General features: G+C 44.6%; 1 non-coding gene across 1 annotated transcript; it reads left to right on the forward strand.

The window, feature by feature from the left end:
* Nucleotides 1-3,290: 3,290 nt before the first annotated feature.
* Nucleotides 3,291-3,370, forward strand: TRNAL-UAG (transfer RNA leucine (anticodon UAG)). Its single transcript has one exon. It is a non-coding gene; the product is annotated as a tRNA-Leu (tRNA).
* The last annotated feature ends 12,470 nt before the right edge of the window (nt 3,371-15,840 follow it).

The raw sequence follows: 15,840 nt of genomic DNA on the forward strand, positions 1-15,840 counted from the left end.
TAGCGTTGGAGCAACGCTATCAGATTGTCTTTCAGAGGTGATTATAAAGAAGAGCCAATTTGCACCATTTTGGACTCATCTGTCTCGACCAAAGGTACCGAGATAAGGTCTTCCACCGGTTGTCCTCCTTGAATCTCGACTCGAAGATCCAGTGACTTGATCATCGATACCTCAGGTGGAGCTTTTATAGCTGTCGCGTAGCAGCGTCGTGCATCTTGCTGATCTCCTTTGACAACTCCCACTCCCGACTCAGTCAGAAATTTCATGGAGAGATGGTATGTAGACACCAAGGCTTGAAGGAGACTCAGAGAGGGTCGGCCGAGTATAGCGTTGTAGACGGACGACTGATCAACTATCAAAAAGTCGACCATTACTATTGTCTGATGCGGAGGATTTCTGACAGTAAGTGGCAGTGAGATAATTCCTTCCGGGAGTATCTGTCCCCTTGAGAATCTGACCAATGGGGTACGAACTGGCCGCAATGTCAATCGTTCAGCAACCATTTTGTTGAACGCTTGAGTGAACAGTATGTTAGCAAACGATCCTGTGTCAATGAGTATGCGGAACACCCTCCGGTTCGCGATGGTGAGAGTGATGACTAAGGCATCATCATGGGGATGATGAATGCCTCAAGCATCTTTATGGGTGAACGAGATACAGTATTTTTCTCTCTTCTTTTCCTTCGAAGGTAGGGCTATGATTAGGATCTCGGACTCAGGTCGACTGATGCTCCTAGCATGATTTTTTAGAGCAATGTTTGAGTCGCCTCTGCCTCGGGGACCACCAACAATAGTCTGGATTTCCTCTGTGGGTCGGTTGTCACCCAAGCATTCTTCTGCTGTCCCGGTCCTTTCGACATGTTCTCTGAGTCGGCCTTCTCAGATAAGCCTTTGATTGCTTCTTTCAAGTGATAACAATCACTCGTACTATAGCCATGATCGCGATGGTAGTGGCAATATTTATCTTTATTTCGCCAGTTCGGATTACTTCGAATCTTATTCGACCAACTAACAAATCCTTCACCCTTAATCTCCATCAACACCTGCTCCTGTGATTTATTGAGTGGAGTGTATGCCGAGAACTTCCGATCAGGTCATTTTCCCAGCTTACGTTCATCACGCGTTTGGTCGTCTCTACGCTTCTTCCTTCCAGCCGAGTCAACTTCCTTCTTGGCTGACTCTTTGGCCAGAGTTTTTGCATTCTGGGCGGCCTCACGCAAGTTCCATGTTTCCTCGGCGTCCACGTACTTATCTGACCAAGTCATGAACTCAGCCAGAGTCATAGGTGGAATCTTGTCCAGTGATGCCAAAAACGGCTTGTCCCTGACTCCTTGCATAATTGAATTGAATGTTGTCTCCTCTGAATATTTCCAAACCTAGAGCGACTTAAAATTGAAACGCTTGATGTAGTCTTTCAATAGCTCTCCCTCCTTCTAAACTATGTTGTTCAGATGCGCAGAGGGCTTCAACTTCTTCTTCCCTCTAATGAAATTGGTGAGAAACGCATCATTGAGCTCCGCAAACAAGCTAATGGACTTTGGTTTTAGCTATTTGAACCAAAGTCGAGCTACGTCGGCTAAGGTGAGTGAAAAAGCTCGGCACATTACGGCATCTGAGGCATCATGCAATTCCATGTATGTTCGAAAGCATTTGATGTGCTCAGTTGGGTCGGTTTTACCTGTGAAAGGTGTAATCTGTGGAAGACGAAACCGTTCCAGTAACCGAGTCTACATTACTTCCTCCAAAAACAAGGATGCCTTTATCTCGGACCGATTTTGACGTGAATCCCGACTCTACTTTATGTCCGCAATCTCTTCCCGTACTTCTTTCCTGAAGTCCTAGAGGTCGACTTTCCAGGGTTCGTCGCTTTCTGTCATTCCTTCAATCAGAGGCTGACTACGCCTCCGCCGATCAATCTCGTGTCGAAGATCAGTAGAGGGCAGCTCGGCAGTCGTGTAATGAGCGGGTGGTGGCTCAGACGGACTGTGGGGCTGACTTCGCTAAGGGAGCGCTGATCGCAGGAGATCGAATTAGGGTCGGCGACTTGTTGTGGGACATCGATCATCTGAACTTGTTGCCGATGTATCTATTTCAACATTTGTTTCATGATATTTATGTCGGATCTGAGTTCCTAGACCTCTTTATCCAATCGCCCATTACCTCGATTCCACTGGGTATTTCTTATCGCAGCAGAGGCTGCCGGACAAGCAACGAAATCTTGACGGTTGTCGGGCTAATTCTGTATCCCTCGGGTTGCGCTCGCAACCGGTCATTCAGCGACAGCGGTCTCGTTTGGCTCTTCTTGGACTGTTCTCCTAGTTATCACCATTAGAGCGCGTTTACAGCTTCTGGATAGAGCGTGGAAAATGACTTTTCGTACCGTTTCCCACAGACGGCGCCAAACTGTTAATGCAAAGAACTGGTGAACCTTCCTTCTGATCTACCGCCTGCACAAGGATGAAACAAAGGAGACCCTAGCTAGAGCCGGGGACCCTCCGATGCTAAAGTCAATGATTGGACAGTGTATGAAGGTTTTTTCGAAGGGTTTTCTGCGTACCTTTGATCTTGGAAACATTCTCCTTTTATTGGAGTGAGAGGTTCCGCCGTGCGGGGATTCTTTCCCCAATCTTAGGATATTCGATTTGATTGCAATCTGCTTACGGATACTTCCCGATCTCGAGATTTTTGGGGTCGGAATTCCTTTCACAAGATTTTCGGGACGGTATTCATGCTTACACCGTCTCTTCCTTGCTCGGCTCGGCCTTGCCCGACTCTAGTAATAGATGAGTCTCCACTGGCTGCATGGACAAAGCTTTCCATCTTCTATCGGATGAAACAGAGTCGGCTCGTAACCGATACTCCTTATTCCGATAACCGATACTACACCCGACTCAATATGAGTATGTTTTATGATCGATCAGGCGATTTCTAGCCTTGGGACCTTAGCTAATCCCCTTTAGACGTTTGCTGACTCGTTAGTCGAGTCAACTTAATGCGTCTTATATATTTTGCCTATGGCTCTTGACTCTTTGAGTCTCCGTTGGGATTCATTTCCTGCAATCCGAACTAAGTCTATCCTTCAGGCTTTACTGACTTGCCTCGGTCGAACCCGTTATTTCGGATCCTCGGGCTGTGTTGGTAGAGTTGGTCCATTCCATAACCGGACCTCCGGGCTTGTCGTATTTTTCCCCAACAAACACCGTTCGTTGGACACTCTACTATCCATCCTCAACGGTCCTCTAGTCATTAGCTACGGTTACTAATGCCTGGGTATAATTATAATCACATTAAGACAGTTTGGCCGAGTGGTCTAAGGCGCCAGATTTAGGCTCTGGTCCGAAAGGGCGTGGGTTCAAATCCCACAGCTGTCAAAGTTGTTTTTTTTGTTCTTTCTCTCTTTTTTTTTTTTTTTTGGAATCAGAACCGTCCATCATGCAGGCCCATATTAAATTGGAATCAGAACCGTCCATCACGCAGGCCCCAGTTAAACACGCAGTAGTTTAAATCTTTTTGGCGCAAGGGCCACATTAAACTTTTAGTTGCTTAAAATCATGCCTGTCCACCATCAGGTGTTAAATACTATAATGAGATGATCACTGGTCCATGTTGATTATGTTCAATGGAAATACATTCCATTTTGTTTTCGCACTGAATTTGTGAGATCAGGGCCATTCATCAGGCGGCCCCATGTCGAACACTTTGTTGCTTGAAATCAGGGCCGTCCATCAAGCGGCCCGACACTGAACTTGCAGTGGTTTAAAATCAGGCTAATCCACTTATCAAGGATTTATTTATTATGATGATTTGATCAGTGGTCCACCTTTGACCAACATGTTGCACCCGGTATGAAAATCAGGACCATTCATTTAATTAGTAGGATCAAAGCTGATGGATGCTGGTGTGTGGCCCATACCAGCCTTATCTTGGAACCAGTTGATCATGATGGTGCGGCCCTTTCTCTTGTTTTTTTGGGGCCAGACTGGATCGACCGTCTACCACGGTCTAAAACTGGTAGAGAATCTTCAACCGTATGTATGTATGGCATAGTTGTACGGCAATCTGATCCATCCAGATCACTGAATCAATTGTGGATGGACCATAAACGAAAAGTTACACTGATGAGATGATCATAACCATCCAATTTTTCCTCTAGAAATTGGACGCTTTACTTTTAACCCTCCATTTCATGACATCAGTTGGGTGGTTCGGATTTCGTGATCAGTATCATTATGTGCTGTGATCAATCCACAATTTACTGCAGGGCTATCGATACAGTAGAAAGGATACATCAAAGGCCCACCTTCATGGTAGGGCCCACAAATTAATGAATGTGATGTCCTACTGGAGAGAAGCCATGCTTGGAAAGGGAAGCGGATTGCGCACTCAGTAAACTATGGGAGGTTCACTATGATTTATGTATGTTATCCCCTCCGGCCATTCATTTTACAAGATAGTTTTAGAGCTTGAGCCCAAAAATGAAGCATGTCCAAAGTTTAAATGGACTACACAACACGAAACAGTGTTAATTAAACTTCTACCTTTGAAAATGATCTTTATGAACAGGTTAGATGACAAGTAAACATCACTATGGGTCCAGAAAGGTTTCAACCGTGGAAATCATTATTCTCTCACTGTTTCCTGTGCAATAATGCACCTGAGCTTTGGATATGATTAAATTTTGGGCTCAACCTGTTAAATGATGTGAAAAAAATGGATGGACGGTGTGGATAAACCACATATATTCATAGTGGGCCCAACTGAGTTTACTCAGTACGTAATCTAATTTCCTTGGAAATACGGGTTGGATGCTACCTCATGCTTGATGCTTTTCAAAAAAGATTTTTATATATTAATACCTCATTAATTTTAATAACCGATGTGAATATCTCAGTAAAGTCGATACCTTCTTTTTTAGCATACTCATTCGCTACTAACCTTGTCATGTATTTGTCATATTTCTTCTTGTAAATACCTATTCATGACCGATTGTGAGAATCCCTCTCTCATTTCATTTAATATGTATTGAAAAGTTCTTTCATATGAAAGGAACCCATCATCAGAGGACGAACCACACCCTCTGAAAATCGCCTAATTCAATTTACACATCAAGAGAGTGGCTGAATAAGCGACCGATCTCCTCAGACCTCGGTCATACACTACATGTCTGCCTACCTCAGCACTTGAGGTCATTGTTACTCGGTTTGAATTGGAGCCACAAATCCAATTCTAGTACGCCTGCATACACTGTGTGAGAAAACAACAACAAACAATTTTATAGCACCACACCCGGTGGGACCTTGTTTAATAACTACTGATTTGACTTTTGCTAAAAATGCAGAGGAGAAGTGCCTGAATTGTTGGGGTCGAAACCTCAGCACCGAACGCACGACCTCCAGGGGAGGATGTGCTGATCCATGCGCCCCATGAGGCATCGAATATGAATATTAACCTGACGGAGATCAGGCTGGACCATCAACGTCTCGAGCCGTATTTTCGGACTAAGTATCAATAGTGCTTCGGGATGTTCAAATGGGCATCCAGATAGTACAAGAATATGGAAGAGCTCAAGCCGAGTAATTCCTATAGACACCCCACCCAGGCTAGCAACTTGATAAAGCATGGATGATCCTTAAGAACTGAACATAAACCTCACACTGTGCCTAAAACCATAACCATTCCCCAAACCTGATCCAAACCCTAGCCGAACCCAAGCCCTTCCGTTACCATAAACCCTAACTTAACTCGAGCCATCACCCAAGCCAGAGCATGCCCAAAATCGATCCATTTCTCGAGCCATATTCGGGTCATAATAGAGCCATTTTTGAGCCATTTTGTGCCAAATATCCAAAAAGAGGCTTTGGGCCACTCTCCGAGCCCGAAATAGGCCCACTGGCCAAACTGTGGGAGTAACAGTACCTGAACGGTAATCCGATTACCGCCCCCTCTCGAAAAATGTGCACAAAGCCAGCTGCCTAAGTTTCAGACTAGAACAGTCAGAGGCGATAATCAGATTACTGCCTTCTCTCGACAAAAATGCCCAAAGCTACAACTGTTTCTCTCCTCGAAAGTCAACTCTGCCCGAAGCTCTTTGACCCTAAAATTTATACTATTTACCATTTTACCAAGCCCTTCAACCTATAAGAAAGTGTCATATGGCATCTCTCCTTCTCTCTACTAATCGAAAACTGTCACATCATCATTTACCCTTCATAAACCCTTGAATTACACAAAAAGCCATCCCAATGGGCTAAAATATTCCCCTCCTCTCTTCATTTCAAACAAAAACTATCAATCCATCAAGAAAAGGAGAGAGAAAGAGAGAGAGAGAGAGAGAGAGAGAGAGAGAGAGAGAGAGTAAGTGAGTGAGAGTGAGAGGGTGTGCTTGAGTTCTCAAGCTCGCATCTTTTTAGCCCCCTCTAGCCTCCTCCAGCAACCTCTTAGCTTCCCAGCCCTACTCAAGCTAATCATTCCCAACCATGGCGCACCCAAACATACAAGTCATTTCAAGTGCAAGCCAAAGATCATGCAATCATCACTAGCATTCATATTTTATCAATCGCATCATTACTTCCCTTCTCAACCCTGTTACTCCTCTAGATTACCATTGAATGTATGCTCTATGACTTGTAAGAACTCTGGATCTTGTCGTATCAGAAACTCATGGTGGCCTAGTCCATTTTTAACGATATTTTAGCATCATCACTTCTGTTCAAAACTCTTCTAGACATTCTTTGGACATATGCTCCAGGGCTTGCCGGAATTCCAAACCTTGCCCCATCAAAAATTTGAGTTTGCCTAGTTCTATTTCAATCTCATCATTTTATCCCTTAAGACCATTTTACCATACGAAGTAGAGACCGTACATTCATACGGGCAGAGAGGCTGCCTAACACCTTCCCTCTCTATAACTGAGGTCCCTTACTTGGAACCCTGGGTCACAGATCATGAGTTAACTTAAAGTAAGAGAGACTCCAGATTCTCTGGCTTTACATATTTTGCAAGTTCTAGCCGACTATGGGATTTCGAGTTAAGTGGCTAGTGGCGACTCCAAGTCTATCACATGATCAATCTAAATCAACCCAATCGCTCCAAACCAAAGCATAAAATCAGTGTGGGCGCCAATTTTCTAACGTTCACAGAATGACAACTCCACCGGGGACTTACTAGTCAACGCTAGCTAAGACCTGACCTAAAAGAGTGTGGAAATCCAATCTTACAGGATATTCTTCAACAGAAACATTTGCATTTTTCTTCACATTTTAAAAAAAAAGGATGAGCATCGATCTTTGGCTTGCACCGATTCAAGGCTTCTGCTCACCCCATGCTTACCTGATCGTAAACCAAGAAGAAGAAATCATTACGCTTAAAAGGCACCCCTCAAATCGCCTGAGCTCATGGCAGGTAATACTGCAACCACTGCATCCATGGCCGATATGGCCTAAAATCTCAAGGCTTTGTAGGACCTTCTTGCCAAGTGTATTGAAAAAAGGGATGCCCAAACTATACAAGTATCACCGTCTAGTACCCTAGTCATCTCAACTTTCCAGCATCCTCCCTGTAATGGGAGTTACCTTCAAGGCCAATTTTCCTCGGCCAAGAATCCTTTCCAACAGCCTCTCATTAATGAGAACCGCTATCAAAATCAACCTCCTACAACCAGGTATCCTAACCATCCAACATCCTCTTCCTAGTAAGAGGTCCAGTCAATTGCAATGGGAAAAATCCCCCTCATCTGAGCCCTTAGAAATCGAAGAACTCCGCGAGCAATTGCAAGAGATGCAGAGGAAGTTACGGAAGCAGCAAGGGGTGGATCTCCCACCCACCAAGTTTAGGAATCTTTGTCCCTTTCCCGATGCAAAAGTACCTCAACACTTTGAGGTACCAAAATTCAAAAGATATAATGGTACGAGGTGTCCTATGGATCACTTAAGAGCATTCTGTGGAGTGCTTAATACTGTGAAATGTAATAATGGAGCGTTGATTCGTTTGTTTCAAAAATCCTTGAAAGGAAATGCATTAGATTGGTACATGTTATTAGACTACCATCGAATTAAAAGTTGGGAACAACTTTCCCAAGATTTCATTGATCGTTTCGTGTACAACTTAATGTAGCGCCCAAAAGGGCGGATCTTGCTACCCTAAGGCAGAGGAATGATGAGTCATTATCAACTTCTGATGGACGGTGGCGGGCCATGGCCGCCAAAATGAAAACACTCATTGATGATGAGGAGCAAATGTACATGATCATCCACTCGGCAAATTCGAGTATCTCTGGATACCTCGACTCGTATCCATATGCCAACTTTACCCAACTCATCCACACTGGGAAACAAGTCGAAGCCGTAATAAGGGCTGGGATGATCTCCCCTTGGTGGCCTCATCAGGCCTTCTCGGTACAACGGATAGTGGAAGGATGGCCTACTAGATATGAGAACGGTAACAGAAGTGTTCCCGACCTCCATCCAACAGAAGAAGACAATCTTGTTGCCTTTACCTAAGGCACTCAATTCGCCCCTCAAGAGGGACAATGGCAACAATAGCAGAAAAGGGAGATTCCTTAGTACCCTAATCATGGTTAGCAGATGGGGATGGCTTAGGAACCTAAGCAGTTCACACCAATAACCCAAACTTACAGTGAGATACTAGCCACGCTAGTCCAAAGGCAAATATTTACACCGCTACTACCTAGGCCCCCACCAAACCCTCTGTTACCTAATTATAATGAGAATGAATATTGTACATACCACTAATCTCAAGGTCACACAACAGACCATTGTTTCACCCTGAAATATGCGGTCCAAGATCTAATTGACAACCAAAGGATTGCGGTTACCTCTCCTGTTGTTGCAGCCACCGACTACACCCTACAGAATTCCCTGCCACCACATCAAGTATGCCTCATCTCATCAGAACCCCTACCAACAATATCATTTAGGAAGAATCGCCTTGTCATCCAGTCCAATGCATCCATTCAATCACTGCCAGCCCATCACCAATACTCCCGAGTCTGCAAGGGGCACACACATCCAGTCTAATATCTGTGCCCTTAAATATGCAAGGGGCATCTTCAGCCAGTCCAATCTCCATGGCCCCAAGTCTACAAGAGGCACGCCTAGTCAGTTCAGTCCATACATCTTCCGTCTTGCGAGGGGCACCATCTGCTTATCCGACCCCTACTCCAACTATCATGCTCCAAGGAAATGCGTCTTCCCCAATCAACATACCGCATGCCTTATCAAAATCAAGGCCCAGCTTCAATCATGCGGTGACTTTCCAAGAAGGACATTCTGCTACTCAAAGGGATTTGCCTAACTCTACTCTGTCTTCAATCCTTCAAGAGAAGAGTCTAGGACGAGTGGTTCCCGCCTCTGAGAAACGGGTTGAGGGAGAGATTAATGTCGAGATTCTGATTAGTCTCAAAACATCAGCCATCACTTTTCAAGTCTTCAACATTACAGCTTCATTTTATCTCCTCCCTGATCGATCTTGGATCCATAGAGTCAAGGCTATCTCTTCAATTCTTCAACAAAAGGCTAAGTACATTTTTAGAGACAAGGCGCTGGCCATCCTGGATAATCCCGAACAAATCTTTCTGATAAAAGTAGCAAATCATCAAGAGCTAGATATGCCAGTAATAGACGTACAATTATCTGGTGAGGACATTCCATACCATAGTCTTGAGTTTGAGACAGTGAATTGCATGCCTCTTGCATGTCCCATCAGATCAAACTATGTCTCTCATCCAGTTAACTGCTAACTTTTTTATCAGCTCGAATATCAAGAGAATACAGGCATGAGAGGACTGGGATATCAACCTCCCATGGGTGAGGTACCAAAGCACAAATGGATCGGAGGAGGGAAAAATGGGCTAGAGGAGGATGATCCCTTCAGCCACACATCAATCAAAACCATCAGAGAAGGGATCATCTATCCGGTTGGCAGGCCAAGATCCACCATGGAGGATCAAATGAGCGGATGAGCCTAACTAAGCTGTTTGAAAATGACTCGTGCAAGGGGCAGGAATTGCTCGTAATTGACTGGACCATAGTCTAGATCCCACCCGAGCTGGAAGAATCCAAAAATCACAATGCATCGGGGATGAGCTGAGAAAAGCAACATCCAACACCAACTCAGAGCACAATCTTAAACTCATCATGATGCTTAGGTACAACGATGAGGGCCCCCCTATTGATCCGTCTGGCCCTGCCTCCTAAGGGGAGTGAGTGTAGGGCAATAGTTGGTTCGCGATCCCCAAGATGGTACAATAAAAGAAAATAGTGTTTGTGTCACACCTTAAACCTGGAGATCGGACTCACAGGAATCCCGATCGCCGAATCCGGTGCCGACAGCCTTCGTAATACCCCATTCTCAGCTCCCAACACTCATATGCCAGATTCTGATCCTAGGATCCTACAAGGAGGATTTTTTAATGTACATTTATCTCATAAGAAGCATAACCATAAGTTTACCCAAATCACAAAGGCAACATCATCATCACATATCCACTAATATAAACATTTGAATACAATGTTGAAATGGAAATACATATGTCAAAATCAAAGCTCCAGAAGACCGCTGCATGCTCCATGCTCAATGCTGCTGCAACCTAACGCCACCTGCACGCATCTATCGTGCATAAGTTTATAGAAAGCTTAATGGGTGGTGAAAGTGTGTGCACAAGATAAGTTCTAAGTAAGCAATATCAGAGAAATCAGAGTAAGTGAAAATACTGACAAGCTCATAAATCATACAATATCAGAAATAATGGCAAGTTCATAAATCATACGATATCAGAGTAATGTGAAAACATACTGATAAGTCCATAAATACCATCAGCCTTATCCAGGCTATGCGATGCAGAAATATAATAAAAATAATATCATATACTGATGAAACAATGTAGATCAGCTATGCAATGTGGAGACAACAAGTCAAATATTAGATGCCGATAATGCAATGCAATATGCAAATCCTGATGAGTCCACGAATATCGTCAATCATATTTAAGCCATATAAATGCATAAACATAGTAACCCAAAATATCATATGTTGTGGATGTAATGCGATATGTGGTTCGAATGGAATGACCATGCTGGAGTGTGAAGTCGGGATGATAGTATGTAGTATCGCAGGCTATGGGGTCCATCACAAGGGACTTCTATCCAAACCAGTCTCATACCTAAATTTGGATAGTCAGACTTAATGTGGTAAACTCCTGATATCAGGTTAGTCACGCGCCCCAACCGAAATCATAGCCATTGCGAAGGTACACGTAACAAATAGTTGCGCACCACCAACCCGAGTGGATTATGAATAAATGAATGAGTATACAACTCCTACACCATAAATCAGTATTGTACATCTCTGAGATCATCAGCAAGGTCTAGTACACTCCAAACTGGCTACCACCCCTGCAGGCCGTGTAGCCCAGCGAGTGGAAAAGACCTCACTACCAGCCTGCCGGCAGTATACCAATGCCTACCTGGCTCATCGATAGCGAACCCATTTAAGAGCTGATCAGACTCAGCCTAAATATGCCTACTCCCTCAGGTGGGTAAGGCCACACCCCCTCCCAACCGACCGCGATACAGTGGGAGACGCGGTCTATAGGTATACAGCCCTCATGCTCTCATATATATCCACTCAGTCTCAATGTTGGGGCGTCCTCTAGTACCAAGAGGGTTTAGGAATTTTCACCCAGGGCCATCTATGGTAGCTCGATGCTCGAACAAAACATTTTCGGTGTCCCATCTGGCCATCCACGATATGCCTGTGGAGGCCACAGCCCTGATGTCGCTAGGGCGTACAGTAATCACAACACACAATGCAAGATGCATGAGTCATACAATTCAGTCATGCATCAATCCTGCACATACCGTGCGCTCATATAAGACAATCTCCGCCTATCAGGGAGTCTCATAACAACCTGTCCAATAACATATGCAATGGTCAACTACATCTCATAACAAACATGCAGATGATGCATATGGGCATGTATTATGATGTTATGCTGTCACATACTTATAATCGGTATCAATAACTGGTATCGACAATCAGCCTCGACAATGTGGACATTTAACCAACATTGCCTCCAAGGAATGGCCCGCATAGAGCCTAACATATAGCGGACCCATGGCCTCACACAAGGGCCTAATATACAACACCATGGGCCTCACTCAAGAGTTTAATATACATCACGATAGGCCTCTCACATGGGCTTAATATACAACACCATGGGCCTCACTCAAGAGTTTAATATACATCATGATGGGCCTCTCACATAGGCCTAATATACAACACCATGGGCCTCACTTAAGAGTTTAATATATATCAGATGGGCCTCTCACATGGGCCTAATATGCAACACAACGAGCTCCATCGGCTGGCCCTCAAATGCACCACAACGGGCCTCATCACACAGGCCTCACATACATTACATAGGCCTCAATGCATCAAGCCGAGGTCGAATGCTCATCAGAATGGGCCTCAAATATAGGCCACATATACATCACAATGGGCCTCGGCAATCGGCCTCGATATCCAGCCTCGACAATCGAAGTTAGCCTCAATAATGAAAATCGATCATGACAATCAAAACCAACAATCAGCCACAACAATCGAAATCGATCGATAATCGGCCTCAATACTCGGAATCGGTAATCGATCACAATAATCGGCCTCGATCGCAATCGGCCAATCGGCCACGATAATCAGAATCGGCAATCGCACATGACAATCAGAATCGATCGATAATCGGCCTCAATACTTAGAATCGACAATCGGTCATGATAATCGACCTCGATCGCTAATCGGTCAATCGGCCACGACAATCGAAATCGATCGATAATCGGCCTCAATACTCGAAATCGGCAATTAGTCATGAAATCGGCCTTGATCGCTAATTGGTCAACCGGCCACGACAATCGAAATCGGCCTCGACAAACGGAATTGACAATCTGAATCAGCCTTGATAATCAGAATCGGCCTCGACATACGGAATCGGCCACGTTAATCGGACTCAGCCTCGACAATCAGCCTTGACATACGGAATCGGCCTCGTCAATCGAACTCGGCCTTGACAATTGGAATCGACGATCGGAATCGACAATCGGAATCGGCCTCGATGATCAATAAAAATGGGACTAACAAGCCTAAGGGAAGGTCACAATGTGGACATTCAACCATCATTGCCCATTAATGTGGACATTTAACCAACATTGGTCCCAAGGAGTGGCCCACATAGAGCCAAACATATAGTGGGCCCATGGCCCCACATAAGGGCCTGATATACTTCACTATGCACCTCACTCAAGGGCCTCATACATCAAATGAGACGCATCAAACGGGCCAAAAATACATCTCAATGGGCCCCATTATATGGGCTATAAACACATCACATCAGGCTTTGCCCATGGGCCTCGAATACATCACAATGGGCCACAACCCATGGGCTTCAAATACACAATAGGTGGGCCCTACATATGGGCCTCATACACATCGAGTGGGCTGCATCAATGGGCCGCACTAATGGGCCCATAGATGGGCTACAAATATATCAAGGTAGGCCTCACAGATGGGCCACAAGTATATGAAAGTGGGCCTCTTGAATGGGCCACAAAATACATCAAAGTGGGCCTGACGGATGGGCCACGAACACATCAAAGGTGGGCCTCATGGATGGTCCATAAACACATCAAAGATTGGTTTCCACCGTCCAGTTCACAGGGAAGGTACGGATACAACACATCTTCAAGGTAAGGCCCATCATAATGTTATTTTCTATCCAACTTGTTCATACGGTCACAAAGACCTGAATCCAGAGGAAAAACAAATACTATATTGTTCCAGAACTTCTGTACTCTCAAAATAATTTCAATGGTGTACGTTCAATCTCTACATTTCTGCAATGTGGTCCACTTGATAACTAGATCTGTCAGATTTTTTTAGACTCAAGCCTGGAGACAAACTCACCAAATGGATAGACGGTAGGGATACATCACATGCCTCATGGTGGGGCCAGTCGTCAATGGATGGACGGTAGGAATACAACACATGCTTCATGGTGGGACCGTGCATGGCTTACATCACGGTGGACTCCACCCTCAAAATGGATGGACAACATAGATATCAGGCTTGCTGCACCGTCCAGCAACTGGACGGTGCAGATATAAACATCATGGTGCGGTCCACGTAGTGGCCCACCAATATGTTCTTAATAATATAATATAATATTATTTATTATGTATATGTGTGCAGGTGGCAGCACTGCCCATACTCACCATCCAGATTCATCTGGACGGTGCAGATCCATGTTGTCGGTCCCACGTAGGAGTGGCCCACCCATTTTAATATTATCAATACATATTATATATTATATATTATAATATCATATATTATATATATGATTCGGTGGCAGGAGGCTGCCATATCCACCGTCCAGACGTCCAGATCCATCTGGACGATGTGGATGCCAAGATAAAGGTGGGTCCCACGTAGCAGTGGCCCACCACAACATATATTACATAAGATAATATAATATAATATAATGACATATAATATAATATAATATCATTTATTATAATATAACATGATGTATAAAAAAAAAGGGCCACTGTCCAGAGACCCCTGGATGCTCTGGACGGTGCTAATCCAACGTACAAGATCATGGTGGGTCCACACGTGTGGCCCACCTCTCGTGCACATATACTGTATAATATATAATATTAATATATATATATATATATTATATTAATACATATTATACTATCTCTCTCCTTTTTTTTAAGTTAGCTGGTTAGTACACTCCAGCGTCAGATCACACTACACTATTAGCCACACCCCTCTGCTACCACGTCCAGCGTCCAGGGACGCTGGATGGCATGGATATAACACGGCACCATGGTGGGTCCACATCAGCGTGGCCCACCGCTTGGATCAAACTGATACTTAAGTTTTTCCTTCATCCAGGTCCGTATGGGAAGGGCGGTGTGGATAACACACATAGTGGGATTTCCACCACCTATGGTGTGGATCTAATCCATTCTTCAAGGTGGGCCTCAATAGGAAAAAGAGAGAGAGAGAGAGAGAGAGAGAGAGAGAATCGGTTGGTGGAGGGAACCCGCCACTATAGGTCCCTCTTTGATACAACAAATACATCAAGATGGGTCCCACATATGTGGGCCCTCAAATCACAAATCAAATAATAAAATCACCCACTTCAAGATCCCTTATTCATTCTTCCATCAACACGTTCTATAGCTCCAAAGAATGTAATCCAACGATTAAGATGAGGCTTGGAGGGTGGGATTAGGAGATAGGAAGGTGGGCCACACTAGCTTCTCCATGAAAGCTTGAGAAGCTTGGACGTTAGGGCTTGGATTGCTTAGAAGAGTGAGAAAGAGAATGAGAGAGAGAGGTGATGGGAGAGAAGTGATGAGAGAGAAGGATGGTAAGTGATGGAAGGGTGTACTTTGTTGTAAGAGAAGTTGACTTTTGGGGAGGGTGGTTGTACTTGGGGATGGGTGTGAGTGATGGGAGTGATGTGAACTTGATTGATGTGATATGTCGTAGAAATTCCCTCGGTATTTGCAACGCACGACATTTTCCTCGAACTGAACGCGGGCCCACATCTCTTAGCCTGGGTATTGCCTTAGCGTGTGAGACGCGGTGTCAGAACCACGGCGACGGCGCGGTCGTAAGGATACAACTCTCAGCTCGAGCCGACTCTGGAATACGAGACACAACTCAGGGCTGCGCGCAAATGTCGATTACAGGTCGTGGGTTGTCAAAATTCGACCGAGAGGACCGCAGAAGCCTAAGGAATAGTACGGGCTAGGAAACG

The sequence above is a fragment of the Magnolia sinica genome, chromosome 18, assembly GCF_029962835.1.
Source record: "Magnolia sinica isolate HGM2019 chromosome 18, MsV1, whole genome shotgun sequence".
Lineage (NCBI taxonomy): Eukaryota > Viridiplantae > Streptophyta > Magnoliopsida > Magnoliales > Magnoliaceae > Magnolia > Magnolia sinica.